The sequence below is a fragment of the Chelonoidis abingdonii genome, chromosome 7, assembly GCF_003597395.2.
Source record: "Chelonoidis abingdonii isolate Lonesome George chromosome 7, CheloAbing_2.0, whole genome shotgun sequence".
Taxonomy (NCBI): domain Eukaryota; kingdom Metazoa; phylum Chordata; order Testudines; family Testudinidae; genus Chelonoidis; species Chelonoidis abingdonii.
The window spans coordinates 107,116,222-107,127,652 of record NC_133775.1 but is presented as its reverse complement, the minus strand read 5'-3'; positions in this window follow the sequence as shown (position 1 = coordinate 107,127,652).

Sequence of the window (11,431 nt, the reverse complement as noted above, 5' to 3'; positions counted from 1 at the left end):
GGCCACGATACCCCCCGAACCTCCTCGGCAGAGGGAGTACCCGCCCCCGCCCCCGCATTGGCCGGCGGCGCCGCCGGGGCGGGGTTCCGCCGCCGCTAGCGCACCCCATTGGCGGAGGTGGCTGCCCGTCCCCGGCGCCTGGCCGCTTCCTGCGGAGCGGGACGCCCGGTTGTGCGGGCAGCGGCCGGGCCGGGCCTCGGGCACTGAGCCCCCAGCGCTCAGGACGACCGCCCCAGCCCCGCCCCCCGCAGCCCGGGGGTGCTCACCGGGCACAGTGACCCCAGAGCCCCCAGCTCAGGCCCCCACAGCGTCTCACGGGAGGGGGCAGAGCAAACATGAGGTACCAGCCCCCCCGGGCCCCCATAACGCTGCGGCGCCCGGTGACCAGGCTGAGGAGGTGCCGGGCGGCTCGATGTCCCCAGCCCCTAGCACGGGACAGCATGGGGGGGACCCCAGTAGCTACCTGCCCGGGGGGGGCAGCCTGGATCCTGGCTTGTGTAACTGGGGACGTTGCTCTGCTCTCCGGCCCGCCCGACACGGCACCTGCCCTCTGGGCAGACAGCTGGGAAGGGAGCTCTCCGGGCCCTCACCTCCGGAAGGAAAGAGGCGCAGCGGCGACAGTAGAGGAAGGTATGTTTAGGGGGAAAGAGGCTTCTCAGTGAAATCCGCGTGCCAACACTTGCCTTAATACCCTCCCACAGACACGAACTGGAAGAAGCCGACTGACAAGTTTATGCCCCTGCTGAGTTAGTGGCAGCTTTCTCCAGCCCTGGCTTCCACAAATGGTGCAACCTACAAGTAGCAAATTACAAGGATTACGCAAGACTTCCAACCCTGGCCAGGGTATGCACCGTTACACGTGGTCCTTACCCAGTTTGTTTGTATCTGCTGCTGGAGATGAGGGAATGAAAGCCCCTGAGCCAGCCTCTTTAAATAATTCAAAATCTTAAACAACTAACAAAGTACATTAGACCATCATAAGAATGGCCCTACTGCGTCAGACCAAAGGTCCATCTAGCCCAGTACCCTGCCTTCTGACTGGCCAATGCCAGGTGCTTCAGAAGGAATGATCAAGTGACCTGTCCCCTATTGCCCAGTCCTGGTTTCGGGGAAACACAGGCTACAGGCAATGCAGAACATGGTTTTGCATGCAAGTAACACGTGCTAAACTACTTCGGATTGTTTTTCTCCCAGACTCCTCATTCCTTCCTAAGTTGGTTTGAATCTTCACTTTGTTCTATACTGCTCTTTTATCAAGAGCCAGCCTACAGTTGCAGAATAAAATTTTCACTCATCTAACGCATGCGGACCAGGATTTTCTCCAAAGCTCTGTGCAATGCTCTCATGTTGAACCTGGGTTAAAACAGAAGCATTACAGGAAGGGGCTAGTTGTATCCTTACTTGTAATTTTTATTTCTCTTAATGGTGTGAACATTGCTCTTGGGTCCATTCTGTCACAATGGAGGTAGTAGGTTAGATTTTTCCTCACTTCCCTCCTTTATTGCAGCACCACACACTGATTCCCAGGACTTCCATAACTGAAATGACATAAACCAGGTAGAAAACAACACCTCCACTATAAATAATAAAATTAACAGAATTAAAGGTATAACCACCTACAAATTTAATTACCAAGAACATCTGAATATATACTGGGGCTTTGTCCCAGCCAGTACATGCCCTTCCCATTATGAGAAATAGAAATTACAGGTTAAGAAATCTACTTTTTCCTCATCCACTGGTCTGGATAGTACTCATGGGAAATAGCAAAAAGAGCTGGTTCTTAGGTCAGTCTCACTCTGGGAGAAATGAAAAAGTTACATTTATTTACTTTTCATAGTTTTAATTTGACTTGCATGTTTAGGTTAGATAACGGGTAGGCGTGACATCAGTCTTGCATGCTGTGACGGAAAGCAAACCTCAAAGGCACACATACGCTACAGTTTTTAACTTTGAGCCAATTGACTGCCAATTAACTCAAGATAGCTGACGTGTTTGTAAAACCTACTCTGGACTCACTCTCTAAGTTTTTGTTCCTGTCTACAAAGTTTGCAGTTTACTCTAGGGATCAGCCTTTGTAATAATGTATAGGAAAGACAGGCTCTTAGTGGCTGCATTGCAAAACTCACTATACATCTCAGCTTAAGCCTAGGAGGAGTCCTCTGCAGATACCAATACTAAAGAGGTTTTCTTGTTTAATTAAGCATCACAGTTGGTGCAGTTATTGGACTATGGAAGCACATTTGCTTCTAAGCAATTTTGCTCACCCTTTGTTTTGAAAGTAATCTTTTTAGCACGCCCTAGGTTGGAGACAGCTACTAAGATAAAAGAGGATTTCTGTGAACTGATGCAAGTTTGTATGTGCAAAAACACCCCCTTATTTATTTCTTCAAACAGAAAAGTTCTAAAGCAGGCATCTGCTGTCTTAGAATCTTGAAATCATGTGCAAGAATTAATATGCTGGGGAGTAACTGATACCAACAGGTCAGAGCCCATTTCTCATATTCCTCTCTAATAGTTGTGCAAATACCTCCCCTACTCACCCCTGCTCCCCTCCATTGCTGGCAAGCAGCCACCAAGCAGTTCCTATCAGTTTCTCCTGGAAGATACAATGACCATCAGACCATTGACTTTTCCCAGGGTTCTGAGGCACCTTGCCACCACTTGTCCTTAGCATGAAACAGCTGTGTCTGGTATGGATCAGCTTCCTGAAACCACCAGCCTGTGGCAACACAGGCACTGCCTTTCAGGCCTCTGCAGGGCTCATTCTCTCTGTAAGGGTTAGCAATGTGCACATACCAACACAAGTTTTCTGGGCAGCCCCTGTTCCATTGACCTCTCACAGAATTCTCAGATCTGCTATTCCCAAAGGAACAGTACTCACTAGCTTGCAAGATTCAACTCAGGATCACCACTCTACTCAACACACAGTATTGAGATATAGATGTTTGGATATAGTGGAAAGAAGAATACATTTATTTTCAAGGAAGAGAGATTCAAGTGAAAGAGTAAGAATATTGGAAACAAATAGTTACATATAAAGCAAAATCATAATATGTTTTCTGAAGCCTAAACTTAACTAACAAGGCATTCCCCACTCCTGACCAGACAGCTTACCTCAAGTCTTCTTTCCTGTGTTTTCAGTCAGTTTGTGTGAGATCCCTTCGTATACAATCAAGTCCACTGGAGGCTTGTCTTCACAAATGGCAGGAACAACGGGGGAAGGGGGCGTTCATCTGCACCCTAGGCATAGTTTCCAAGTTTCATTGTCTAAGCCTTGCTGGTTTTATTTTCCCTGCCATCTCCGCAATCTATTGATCACCATTTTGCTCAGACTGCAAATGGGCATCGGTTGTGAAGCACACAGTACTTCATTTTCAGGTGTCCAGCCAGAGTGAGAGAAGCATCTCTTCCCCCCGCCTGCCAGGGGGCTGTGGATCAGCTTTTGGTGCCTTGCCTTAACTCAGACCCAGAGAACATATTTTTTGGTATATATACACCTAACTCTACACATTTTCCTGTACATACATCTCACAATGATTATGATAACCAGTGTGACACAGCGTTTCAGTAAAAGAACAGGAGTACTTGTGGCACCTTAGAGACTAACATTTATTTGAGCATAAGCTTTCATGGGCTACAGCCCACTTCATCGGATTCATAGACTGGAACATACAGTAAGAAGATATTTAAACATACAGAGAACATGAAAAGGTGGAAGTAGCCATACCGACTGTAAGAGGTCAATCAACTGAGATGAGCTATCAGCAGGAGAAAAAAACTTTTGAAGTGATAATCGAGATGACCCATAGAAGGTGTGAGGATACTTAACATGGAGAAATAGATTCAATTAGTGTAATGACCCAACCATTCCCAGTCTCTGTTCAAACCCAAGTTAATTGTTTCTAATTTGCATATTAATTCGAGTTCAGCAGTCTCTCTTTGGAGTCTGTTTTTGAAGGTTTTTTGTTGTAAATTTGCCACCTTCAAGTCTGTCACTGAGTGGTTAGAGAGGTTGAAGTGTTCTCCCACTGGTTTTTGAATGTTATGATTCCTGATGTCAAATTTATGTCCATTTATTCTTTTGTGTAGAGACTGTCCAGTTTGGCCAACGTACATGGCAGAGGGGCATTGCTGGCACATGATGGCATATATCATGTTAGATGTGGGGTGAAGCAAGGCCCTGATGGCGTGGCTGATGCGATTAGGTTCTGATGATGGTGGTCATTGAATAGATTATGTGGACAGAGTGTGGCTCCGGCCTTTGTTGCAAGGATGAGTTTCCTGGGTTAGTGTTTTCGTTGTATGGTGTGCGGCTGCTGGTGAGTATTTGCTTCAGATTGGGGGGCTGTCTGTAAGCGAGGACTGGTCTGTCTCCCAAGATCTACATAACATTCTTTGGCAAACTAGTAGGTAGATGCCAAACCAGAGGGTCTCTGTAACCCTTATACACTTCTGTGCCCTCTGCCAGTTGGCATCAAGACAAGGCATGGGTCAATTACTTCATAGCGTTTGGAGACCAAAGCTGGTGCAGAATGGTGCTGCTCATATACTGAGTGGGGTAACTTGCTGGAATTACATGACACCAGAGTTCTGAGCTCTCCGGGTAGGGTTAAAAGTGTTTGTCAAAATCAGTAACACCCATATGGCCTGGTACCTATGTACCTGAAAGACCACTTCTCCCCTGCAACAAATGCCACTGATCCTCATTAAAGAGAGGGATCCGGGCAGGTGGTTCTCCTGCGTATGACCTCGAGGCAAGGGCTTTTCTGGTATTTTTTCTTTTCTATTACTAGCTGCCTGAGGAAAGCTTATTCTATTACATGGTTGCTGGCTGGCAGAGAATACTCCTGTTCTTGCTACCAAAATAGAGAGCAGACCATATAGGTTGGATGATGAAGCAGCAAGCAGTGGACAGAGGGAATGTCAGCACAAGAGCCTGGATTGTTTCCTTGTCTCCCTCTGCTGGCCAGAGGATATAGTTCCCGCTGTGTGCACTGGCACAGGAGGCTGTTGGAGAAAGAGGTTTAATCAGTGCCAGGCATATGTTACTTTTCCTTTTGCCTTGGTGAAACAATATGAAAGGTTTGTTTGACGTGCTGGTCCTCAGCACTTGCTGGGGAAAGAAGTACTCTTGCTGTCTCTCTCTTTGCTAAATTAAATGTTAAGTACCTGCAAATGCAATGCTATATTGATTGAAAATCTTTCTGGAAAATCATGGTGGCCTTGTACGATTACAGTATGCTCCAGCATATTTATCTTCATGAGCTTTGTCACTCTGCTAGGCTAAAACTAGTTGGCTGTAAAATACCTGGCTTAATGGAGATATCCATCCTTTATTGGGTGCACAGCACTAGCCTGATCTAACAGCTCCTTGTGCAAACAGCAATGAGGTGAGAAATGATGTTTCATAAACATATCAGAATGGAGGCAGCTTAGTGCCTTTGGAGGTGTAATAATTGTCTTCTCATCCAGGCCTCCCTATCTGCACGGATCTCTAAATCTGACCGGGACACTTTCATTTAGATGCTGAATAATGGCCAAAAAGATATGCCTGCCACACAGCTGCCTTCCCTGAGAACTCATTGTTTCAATGCACTCACTCAAAATCCTTGGGACACCCACTCTGATTTTCTAAGGTACTTTCCTGTCTGAAGGCAAGTCTACATGGCAGCCAGATGTTGTCAGTAGCTACCGGGTGTGGTGCTGTGCTCTTGCTCGATGATAACAGAGGGAGCGCGTATGCAGCCAACTGTGTGCTGTCCCAGCTCTGCGCAGATCACTGACCCAGCAAACCCCAAGAGAACCCCCAAAGACCACAGACTCTAGTAAGGTATGAAGGAACCCGAACCAGATTTATTGTCAAACGAAGCACAGTAATAGTTTCCTATAGACTCTATAAGACATACTACGAATTTGTGCCCCCTTGACTCATTAGGGCCTGTCTCCCTCTTTGATCATGTTGGTTCAAACAGATCTATCCATCATGTTGTCCTTTTGATGCTGTCTTTAAGATGCACCTGCCTGTTCCTTGTTATCTCTGTGGAGTGTTCTGATGCCATCTTGGCACAAGTTCCTCTGATTAGCACCTATGCGTGGATGCACCTGCTTCTAGCAGCCCTCTTCTTGCCAACTTCTGTGAGTGGGGCCTGCCTCTGGCTCACAGCCCAGCTTTTGCTTAGCAATGCCTGGAAGTGCTTTGCTTCAGGGCTCAGACTGGGCCTTTGATACAAGAGTTTATGTTTCAGGGTCTCATCTTACTACAGCAGAAACCCACGGCAGACACAGGGCTGAGGCTACGGCCTAAAAATAGCTACATAGACTTTGGGGCAAGGGCTCTGAAGCCTAATGAGGGGGCTTGGCTTCAAAGCCTGATCTGCAGCCTGAGCCCGAGTGTCTACACAGCTGTTTTCAGTGCTGTAGCGTGATCTTGAGTCAGCAGACCCAGGCTCAGACTTGCTGCTGTGGGTTTCTGCTTGCTCTGTAGATGTACTCAGGGTTTGCTAGGCAGGGCTCACTGTCATCAGGGGAAGAGCCCCTTTGACCTCAGTCCTGTCCCACGATCTTTCCAGTTTCCACTTCCAGGAGACAAATTCAGGGCTTGTGCTGGGAGAAACAGGCTTTGAAGAGTGGGATAACAAACAGGGGTATTGCATTCTCACCAGCTGCACTCACCCCACCCCCAGTTGCAGCAGTCCCTACTCTCCAGGCCTGGGCTCAGTTATAGCACATTGTTAAACTTATTGAAAACTCAACATCATTGAGGATTACCTGTCTGCTACCAACTTGTGCCTGCACTTCGATTCCTTTCTGGAGGACAGTAAGATACTTCAGGTTTCAGAGTAGCAGCTGTTAGTCTGTATCCGCAAAGAGAACAGGAGTACTTGTGGCACCTTAAGATACTTCAGTTTCCATACTGGATCTCTTGTGGACTCTCTCTGGAACCTTTCTCCATCTGTGACAATCTATTACCAGGGGAAATCACCACCACACATTGCTTGTATTGCCCAAAAAAGGAAACGAAAACAGGCCCCATGCACACAAAGCATTTGTTATAACAAGCAAATAAATCTTGTGTGGATCTGTTCTGGAACCCAAGTGTCACTCAGGGTCAGGTTGGGAATTATTTGCGGTTGTTAAAATGGTTCCAACTATGCAGAAGAGGTACTGGACAACACAACTCTTGCCCCACTGATTTTGCGTGAGACTCCAAACCCACTCCCATAACTCTGCTACCTTTGACAAGGGCCATCCCTGTAAGTTGGATCAACTGGTCTGATGGGTTCTAGGTAGCAGATAATGCATTGTAGTGTACATAGCCCCAGCCCAGAGTACACTAAAATGGGAAAGTTAGGGGCTGATGGGCATAGTACCCCAGGGTATTTAACTAACTACACTTCACTGAGTCATTAATTATTGCTTACAGAAGGCTTCATGCACAAGGCCATTGAAAGGAGCGGTGTAGTGTCAAGTGTTGTTGGAAGAAGCCTGGAGCATGAGGGGCAGTTGCGAGAAAAGATGTGCTTTGGATTGAACCCTAGGCTGGGAGTTCAGTTCTCAAAGAGGACTGTTTTCCCCCAAGCATCTAGATATTATGGCAATAGCTGCCCTAGGTAGGGATATAGAACAGAAGGCAAACTTGAAGCTGCAACGCACTGTCAAACTTGATGTTCCAGCGGTTCTCAAACTGTGGGTCAGGATCCCAAATGGGGTCACTAGGGCTGGTGTTAGATGTGCTAGGGCCAAAGGCCAAAGCCCCACTGCCTAGGGTGACGGGGCTCAGGTTACAGCCCCCTCCCCCCACCCAGGGCTGAAGCCCTTGGGGTTTGGCACTGACCCACTGCCTGGGGTGGCAGGGCTCAGGCTTTGGTCCCCCCTTCTGAGGTTGCAAAGTAATTTTTGTCATCAGAAGTGGATCGCAGTGCCATGAAGTTTGGGAACCGCTCATTGAAAACCAGTTGAGAGTCTCTCGTATTTTGGATTTTTGCTACATTATTCCCTTTAGAAAACAAATATTTACTCTTTAAATAAGTGGATTTGTGGCTTCTATCAAAAAAACAGCCTTTAAACAGTTTTGTTTTGCTAAGTTTTGCTGTCTGCCACGTTATATTAGTATTACCATAGGGCCTAGCACCCCAGCAATACCTATGTTAAGCCTATTGATTTGGCAGGGAAGGAAAAAATCACCATGCAAGACACATCTCGGGAATTCCTGCTTTGCTCTTCATTTTGTAGCTGGAAGTTGGACGCAGGAGTTTAGAACTCCAGGTTTATTTACATGACCACTGGGGAGGGCAGTGTCCCTGCTTCCCAATAGGACTCAGCACTTGCTTCTAGTCCTACAAGGTCCCAAGACCTGACTTTAAATCCACAACCCTTTATGTTTAGAAAATTTATTGCAAGTCACTTGGTGAGGTTTTTATGGGTCTCAGAGCTCTGGACACTGGGACTTGTGGTAACGAAGACACCTGGTTCTGATCAAGGCCCAACATCTTTTTTGCAGAACAGGTTTTCAGCAGCATATGTGGGATACAATTAAAAGCACACAGATGCATGCTCTTGCTGCAGCTATGATCAGCGGAAGAGATAGAACAAGACCTTCCTCACTGTGAAAGAGGCACTGGGAGGCTGAGCTTTCTCCTCAAACTGTGCTCTCCCAGGTGTGAAATAGCCAGAGTCTGTTGGTCTCCAAGCTATGCTACAAATGCTTTTTTTTTTTTTTTTTTTTTTGAGAGGGTGGGGTGAGCAAGAGGCAGAGGGTCTTTGCTTGCAGTGCATTTTCTGACAAGGGTGGATTATTCTTTAATTAACTGATTTGCTTTTCTGTTGTTTATGTTTAGTGTATTGTATGGGGAACCCAGGCTAGGCTCCCCAAGCTCTGTACTTGAGTTTGGACAGGCGTCTTACCCACTGATTGTGAGGCCAACAGTGCATAATGCAGGTCTCAAATGAGTGTCAAAATATATACACCCCGCCAGCACCACCACCAACTGACTTCAGTAGTGAAGAAATACACTGGTGTACTAGAACCCATCATTTACCTTGTATTCTGGCTGTATGACATTGTTTTAGCAGGGGGTACAGGAAGGAGAGTAAGTCTTTGGCCAAGTGCTATTTTTTGGAAAAAGGTCTCTCATTTGACCCAAAAGAGTCCCATTGGTTGGCTCCAGAGGATCTTGTTCAATTTTGAAAGCAAATTCCTCCACTGGCATTTTCACAAATTGTTGACAGTGGTTTGGGAAAAGTATTCAACAGGAAAAACCCAATTTATGAAAAAAATTCAGTCTTGAAACCTTCATCTGAAAAGTGCCAGGCCTAAAGTCAGTTTGAGCCACAAGTATGAAGTGGGAGATTTCTACAGAATATTAGTCCATTTCTAAATCCATCAGCATTAGTCATACTTTAGTCAGCATTACCAATTTGCAGGCCCACTCCACACAGTCCAACGCCTTTTCAACACATCAGCAGATGAAGCAGGCTTCTTGGTGGAGAAAGCTTGCATAAGATAATATACTAGGCAGATGACTGCGGTGGCTGATAGAGCATCTAATGAGCAGGAAGTGGTTTGGCCTCAAATCAGGGAACTCACTTAACCTGTTGCTGGATTTTTAGCCAGGGTTTTTCTATCCATATTAAATGTTGGTGACCAGTACAACTGATAACCTCAATCTGAAAAAGAGCAAAGAGCCTAACGTTGGCTACCTACATCTGTGTGGATAAGGAACTGGAGTAAAAATCCAGAATTGCTGCGTTCAGTCAGTATCCCAGTTAACTTTCCATGAAACTTGTCAGAGTAATGCATCCGTTTGATTGTATTGCTGGACAGATCCCTACTTTGGAAATTGTGCATCTGGAATTTTATCAGCTATGGATCTGTCTCTGTGGCCTATGTTCTGCACAAGGTACTAAAGTAATTTGCAGTCATCTAAGTTTGTGTGTGTGTGCGCGTCAGTGGTGGCCTTTTTAGTCTTCTATGGCAAGGATAGCTCAGGCAGTGTTTAATTTGTAATGGAAGAGACCTGGGCTCAAGCAGTTAAGTGCCAGGGCTCAAGCAATTTTTTTTTTTACATTCATAACTAATGCAGCAAGTCCAGAGGTATTTTGGCTATGAACTGGCAAGCCTAAGCAGAGCTCAGGGTTCTGATCTCCGTACCAACAGTTAAAGAAGCCAGGGAAGATATTTTCCATGCCATGTGTTTTAAAAGTGAACGTTAGGCATAAGAGTCCCCTGACTCATTTGTATCAAATGAGTTGGGGAAAATATACCACCCTCCTCCACCTGCACAAGTGAGAAAAAAAATGGACATCAGAGCAAGACAGGTGCTTTGTACCCTTAGCCTCCTGCTAACCCTGGAGAAAGCTCTCCTCTTCCAGACCAAGGCTGTGGAATAATCCCGAAAGGGTAAAATTCCTGGCCATTTAATGCAGTTTAGCTAGTTTGTTCTGGTAGGTTCTTTGCTTGCCCTGAGATTAGAGCATGTATGTTCCGTTTAGGTCGGGCTCCCTCAAAACACAGTTCTGATGAGTGGCGAGCATGCTCGATTGAGACATTTTGATGTGCTTCCAATAGGGAGAAAGCTGGGGGTTGGGTAGGCTTAAAGCCTTTTTACTAAGTCAATGCCTTTGGCAGACACGTCCTACGTGTAGATTATTCCATGCACCCGCCTGAGGGCCAGTGTGCCTACATCCGGAGACCTATTCAGCATAGAAAGGGGGCTGTTTACTTATCCAGGTAGTATCTCTCGCATGTTGTCTGCTATCCCTTTGAAAAACTTAATCCCTCTTTTTGGGAGTATTTGCATCTGAGGAGAGTGAGGGAAGATATCTGTATTATATGTACCTCAGCTTACTTGCTTGATTTTATTCTGTCTGCCTGCATAGAGTTAAATAAAAGGAGGCTGTTAGAAAGAGCAAGTAGGAAACAAAATGTCTAGAGATAATTGATCTCCAGAGATAATACCAAAGGTCCTTAAGAGAAAAATGAGTGGGCTATTAATTGGGAACTCCCCCCTGCCTGGTTCCAGGCAAGGCATATTTTCCAGGGCTGGGGCCTAAAATCAAAAGGACATTGAGGCCATGTCTAGACTACCCGCCGTATCGGCGGGTTAAAATCGATTGCTCGGGGATCGATATATCGTGTCTCATCTAGATGCGATATATCGATCCCTGAGCGCGCTTATATTGATTCCGGAACTCCGCCAACCCCAACAGAGTTCCGGAATCGACATGGTGAGCCGCGGACATCGATCCTGCGTGGTGAGGACGGGTGAGTAAATCGATTTTAGATGTTCGACTTCAGCTACGTTATTCACGTAGCTGAAGTTGCATATCTAAAATCGATTTTCCCCCGTAGTGTAGACCAGCCCTAAGTAGTTAAAAACCTTTGTCTAGAGAGGAAGGGAGCAGGAGTGAGTTGGCAGCAGCCGCTGGT